Genomic DNA, 6,000 nt, shown 5'->3' with positions numbered 1-6,000 from the left:
CTGGTTTTACTGCCCCCTGTGTGATCGAGCCTTTTGTTTCTTTTTATATTGTCATTATAGTTTATATGCTTACAGATAAAATATACATTTATTTCAGCCACTTGCATAATAACGGCCTTACTGGAATTTGTCCATTATCTTTGCTATAGGTTGGCATGCAAAGCTCCCTGCACAGCCTCTTCAGAAGCAGTTATGCACTGCTGTCTGCTTGCCACTGGCTGGCACTGCCCCTACCTTTACCCTGCCTTTTGTGTATATGATTGCAAATCAGTATGTTTGGAGATGGAAGCTGCCCCTCCTCCATTTCTTCCCTCCTTCTATTCACTGCTTCAGCATCCCACTCACATCTTCCGGGGAGAAAAGAGGGAGAGTACAGCCTGCAGTGCCAATGAAGGAGGGCAGTGTGGGTGTCAATGAGGGATTGGACTTGGCATCAGGATATAAAAGACTAAAGGTATAATGGTTTCACACATCCACCTGCATACATGACACATCCTTCTTATGTTGCACACAGAAGACAGAACAATTGCAGCTGTAAGGAGAGCCTAAAGGTACTGTATACTGTAAGGGGTATATTTAATGGCTTAGTGAATGCGATGTTGTTTGTTATATAGACTATCTACAGCAAATGGTTAACAAGGTCTATAAAATAGATGTTTTAGGGAACAAGAAGACAATCAGGCCTTGTCTATAGCTGTATATTGGATCTCTGTACGCTAATATGCAACAGAGGGAATCGTTGGCTTTAAAGGAAGAAATATGTTGTTGTCAGGAGCGACGTTATGTTAAACGATAATATCATATTCCACTTGACAATCCAACAATCTGAGCAAAAAATCGATACATTTTACCCACAAGTAGGGTTGAAGGATGAAAGTCATTTTTTTCTGTACATAGCTAGCTGTAATGTTACAGAATACATCAGAGCTGTAAGCATCAGAAGATTCATGCACAGAGCTACACATTGCTGTGTGGCTGACATTTTATATATATATATATATATATATATATATATATATATATATATATATATATATGTACATATCGAGGACAAATATTTACCCTTTTGCAATGTAAAAATGCATTCGGTTTGCCTTATTTATATAAAGCTAATCTCGTATGTTTTTGTGCTTTTGAATCATCATTTCTCATGTTCATTTGTGTTGCTAATGTGAAAGTATCTCACCTTTAACCAAGACAGAGAGAATACGGACTCATAGATATTTTAAATGGGTAATACATTTTGCAGATTTCTTTCCTCTGTAACACAGAAGGTCTTGCCTTGCATGCATTTGCCTGTCACTGTTCAATGTATGTGACATAATTTGGTGCCACATGTTGCAGGCCTCCATAATCATCAGACATTCACAGCAAATGATTGTGGGCTAATCTTAGAAGGTATAAGGTAGTGATGCATCATATACATACCTCACATTCAAAAAGAAAAAGCAGAAAATGCATCAATCATGTTCCTAGAATTGCTACATGACATGCAAAAAGAAAATAGTAGACATATCATCCGTGTTCTTTTATTAAAAATAATACATTTTTGATGAAGGTAGTATTTTTTTGGTCTATATCAACAAACTGCTATTGTTGTTTTGTTACATATTTATTTTACTTGGTCATTGTCTTCTATTATTCCTCAATTCATGACATCATTCTGTACATTATGTTTTATTACATCCTATTGTTATTCTTCCATTACACACCATGTCTTTGTCTGCGTGCTGTGTACTAATTTCATATAAACCTTAATCGTATGTAAAATGCAACATTTATTTCTATGTAGTTTGTCTCGACAAAGGCTGTATAGACATATATACATATCTGTTGTACTGACTCTCTGCCCTGACAGGCCTCATTTGATGGCTGTTTCCATGGAAACGGCACATTTTCTATCTTCAGTTTTTGTGACAGGTCTGATGGTTTCTCACTGCTGTGTGAGACACATTCAGCACAAGATGGAGCTCCCCTTTCTTAGGTTCTCATGAGTATGCCTGTATCCCTTTCTATTTTCCGTTAGTCTGCCACCTTCTTTTATTTCCTTTTATATGCATTAGCTCATTAGCATTCGCGGTGACTGAGGAAAAAATTGTCAAATGTGAAAAATGATATGCCATGAGTAATGTATTTGATTTGCAAAATGTGCATTGGCAATGAAAGTAATGTAAGGTGAATTAAAAACTAAAATATATGTAAAATATATAAGGCTGTGCTTATAAAGGGGTGTAGTCCATATTCAGCAATCTGTAAAAGCCCTTTGTACCATCACACAGTATTGTCCCCACTGTTCAGCATAGTTTGTTTAAAACATATACAGAAATCGCAGAAAAGCACATCTACATTACTATATACAGCACAAAGAGAGCAAACCCCCCCCCCCCCCCCCCCCCGAAAAAAAACCTTCAGCAATAAATTGCAGCCAGTCCGTGAAATTGACATGAACATGTCAAGGGTGGAGTCAAAACATAAACCTCTTGAATAGGAGACACACACACACATTGGCTAGCTTTGCATATACTGTGATCTTTAAGTGTACTGTGTGTAACTCCAACAATAAATGTCTCTTATTTGTTCCCTTTTGGTCTGATAAATATACCATTAAAAGTGTTTTGTTATATTTGTTCAACATTTGCAAAAAATAGATGTCAATCCAGCCAAAAAGCTTGTGAGCAAATAATTTCCTGTACTCTCCACCTCTGGGCTGTTATCAGTTAGCACTGTTCCCATTTATCACTATGTACCATTATGGGGAAGAAGGTGTTATGTAGTCATAACAGTGCTATCTAGTACTTATATACTTGTTTTCCTGTGGGGACAATGCTGCTCAGTTCAGTGGTCATCCTTGGACAGGCAGTGAGTTAATGGTAGGATTACCAGATTAAAATGTAGCGAAAAAAAAGAGTGTGAAAAAAAACCGAATGCAGCCATCACATCTAATGCCGAGTACACACGACCGGACTTTTCGGCAGCAAAGGTCAGACGGAACGAATCCGCCGGACAATTCAATAGTGTGTAGGTTTCATTGGACCCTTGCTGTCTAAAAATCAGATGGACTTTAGATTTAAAACACGTTTCAAATCTTTCCGATGGACTCGAGTCCGGTTGAAAAATCCGTTCGTCTGTATGCTAGTCCGACGGATGAAAACTGACGCTAGGGCAGCTATTGGCTACTGCCTATGAACTTCCTTATTCTAGTCCGGTCGTACGTCATCACGTTTGAATCCGTCGGACTTTGGTGTGATTGTGTGTGGCTAAGTCCATTCGTTCGGAAAGTCAGTCGGAACTCAGCAGAAAGTCAGTCGGACCTAGTCTGCCGGAAAGTTCGGTCGTGTGTACGCGGCATAAGGCCCGATAAGCTGCTATATCAATTTATGTTCTTGGGTGTGTACAGTATTTCAAAAAAGTGAGTGCAATCCTCACATTTGTGTAAATATTTTATTATATCTTTTCATGTGACAACTCTGAAGAAATTACACTTTGCAACAATGTAAAGTAATGGGTGCACAGCTTGTATAACAGTGTAAATTTGCTATCCCATCAAAATAACTCAACACACAGCCATTCATGTCTAATCCGCTGCCAACAAAAGTGAGTACAACCCTAAGTGAAAGTGTCCAAATTGGGCCCACTTAGCCATTTTCCCTCCCAGTGTCATGTGACTCTTAGTGTTACAAGGTCTGAGGTGTGAATGGGGAGCAGGTGCGTTAAATTTGGTGTTATCGCTTTCACTCTCTCATACTGGTCACTGGAAGTTCAACATGGCACCTCATGGCAAAAAACTCTCTGAAGATCTGGGAAAAAAATGTTGCTCTACATAAAGATGGCATAGGCCAGGGGTAGGCAATCTTTTGTGCTGAAAAATGTTTTCAAAGAAATTGAGCATGCTGATTTTATAACAAAAAAATGTAAACGAAAGGGATTTTTTATAAAGTAAATGCTTTTAACTACCTGAGTAGTAGTAAGAAATTAACATCCTGCACTCTGACTCTTCAGGACAGCCCCAATTCCTTCAACTCCACACTTCAGATCAGCTCCAATTCATACACCTTCACACCTCAGAAAAACCCCAGTTCATGCATCTTCACACCTCGACAAAGGCAGGGGTGTGCTCACTTTTGTGAGATACTGTATTTAATAAAAAAAAATGATAGGCGTTCCTCTATCCAAAACTCAAAAAAAGTTTGGATTTTAGTTATACTTTAAGCCTCTGGCACATGTTCCAGGCTGAGGCAGCGCCAGTGTTGCCAACCTAACAGATTGAAATTTACTGACACTACACCCAAAATTTACTGACACAGCCAATTTTTTACTGGCATTTCCAAAAATTACAAAATTACAGTTTTAAGTACAAATTTCACTATTTAGGTTACAAAAAAGTACAATATGTAATTAACAATGTGATTTAAGGTAAATAATAAGGCAAAAAACATATTTCTTATTTTATTTTTGATATAGTAAGCAAGTAGCTCAGGGACAGGAGTCAGGAGGGCAAGAAATTAGAATGGGTGGCACACACATGAAATTGACTCTCACAGTGACACTGACAGCAATGTGCAGCAGTACAGATTACCGACTCGACATGTGCCCTCCTGAGTCACAGTGACAGTCTCTCTCCAAGCCAGGTGTTCCCTCCAGTCCGAACAGCACTGATGGTCCTGCTCCTGGTCGGCCTTGCTCCCATCCTGCAGACCCACACACAAGGCTCTGGCCACTCTGCTTGGCTCCCTTGCACCATGACATCACAGGACATGCTCAGACACCGCCTCCACCAGAGCTCCCCGAACACACTGTAGCAGGCCCTCATATAATTTTGGCTGGCTCCAGGCCAAGCGTCACAGCCGTATTTTTTACTGGCAACCTTTTCTTTTTGCTGGCATTTACTGGCAGGAGAAAATTGCCTGTTTTCTACTGGCTGCCAGTAAAATACTCACAGTGGGCAACACTGGGCAGGGCCCAATTGAAGAGACAATCTAATACACATCCTCTCCAGGGCAAAAACCCAATAGGTAGAGAAGACTTTGGAAAGGTTACCCAAATATTTATCATCTCCCAAGCTATTTCAAAGACCTCGGGTTGGTGGGGTCAGATACAGTACATATTCATATGGCATAAAAATGCTCCCCCCCACACCTTAATTCATAAGCTTCTTCAGCAGGTCAGAAGTAGATGTATATATTTTTTTTTTAACAAACAGGAGGGCTTTATTGAAGGAGATCATACAGTACAACATAACAGGAATACCTTTATATAGCATCAATGTAGATATTATACATATATTAAATTCAATATCTAATTAGCAGTGTGAAAAAATAGATCAATACAGGAAAAAGTACATTGTTTAGGATTCGTGTTCAAGTATTGGGTCCCTTGGGTGGGGGGGAAGGAGGGGGGGGGGGCGATGGGAAAAGAGGGGCCACGGCCTGTTAGATCCAATTACTTAGTAACATAGTTAGCAAGGTTGAATAAAGACACCATTCCATCCAGTTCAACCTGAGCGAGTTTCCACAACTGTCCCTATCCCTGTACATTGCACGCTCACATTGGTCCCTACCCTCAAGGAGCCCACAATCCAAGGACCCCATTCATATACTAGGGCCAATTTAGGACAGAAGCCAATTAACCTACCTACATGTCTTTGGAGTGTGGGAGGAAACCAGAGTACCTGGAGGAAACCCACACAGGCACAGGGAGAACATGCAAATTCCAGGCAGGTAGTGTCATGGTTGGGATTAGAACCAGCGACCCTTTTTAAGCTAGGTGAGAGTGCTAACCACTACACCACTTTTTTTTCGATTGAAAAAGCCCATGGCATGCAAAACACACCCAAAAAACTTCCACCCGGTGCATTAAAAAAGTGCACACACATAAAGAGTGAAACACTAAAAAGTGCAGACGGGTGTCTGATGTCCTCCAAAAGAAGGACCATAACCTGATCCCCCGGGGCGTTAGGCTCCAGACAGGGACTGAGGTACCAGACTCAACAAGTGGTCTCCC

The 6,000-nt window shown here is 40.2% G+C and overlaps 1 protein-coding gene across 3 annotated transcripts in view; it reads left to right on the top strand.

Annotated features, from left to right (window-relative positions):
• The first annotated feature begins 304 nt into the window (after positions 1–304).
• Positions 305–6,000, top strand: part of LRRN2 (leucine rich repeat neuronal 2) — a 125,563-nt gene continuing 119,867 nt past the window's right edge. For 2 of the 3 annotated variants that reach the window (XM_077481280.1, XM_077481281.1), the window contains exon 1: positions 305–551. The gene's annotated coding sequence lies outside the window, so the exon portion shown is untranslated. The remainder of the gene's footprint in view (positions 552–6,000) is intronic. The other variant, XM_077481282.1, reaches the window with a different exon arrangement.

The sequence above is a fragment of the Lithobates pipiens genome, unplaced genomic scaffold, assembly GCF_037356315.1.
Source record: "Lithobates pipiens isolate NorthernLeopardFrog02 unplaced genomic scaffold, aLitPip1_a1.2 Scaffold_16, whole genome shotgun sequence".
Lineage (NCBI taxonomy): Eukaryota > Metazoa > Chordata > Amphibia > Anura > Ranidae > Lithobates > Lithobates pipiens.
This window is presented reverse-complemented; position numbering and strand designations above follow the sequence as displayed.